Raw genomic sequence first — 213 nt, forward strand, 5'->3', positions numbered from 1 at the left:
ACCTTCCCCCCCCTCCCCCAACGCATGACGCAGAGCCCCGTTCGTATAAAGCGAACAATTACGTCTTCTCTGTTTGCAATCCGAGGACAGTGTTGTCACGAACGCTGGCTGTCCACGAACGCCTTAGTGACGTCATTCGTGGATACTGCAGGTACAGTCATAAATACACGTGCACCTCCACGTATAAATACATGCATACTCATACTTGCTTTA

This window comes from Penaeus monodon, chromosome 33 (assembly GCF_015228065.2).
Source record: "Penaeus monodon isolate SGIC_2016 chromosome 33, NSTDA_Pmon_1, whole genome shotgun sequence".
NCBI classification, from domain to species: domain Eukaryota; kingdom Metazoa; phylum Arthropoda; class Malacostraca; order Decapoda; family Penaeidae; genus Penaeus; species Penaeus monodon.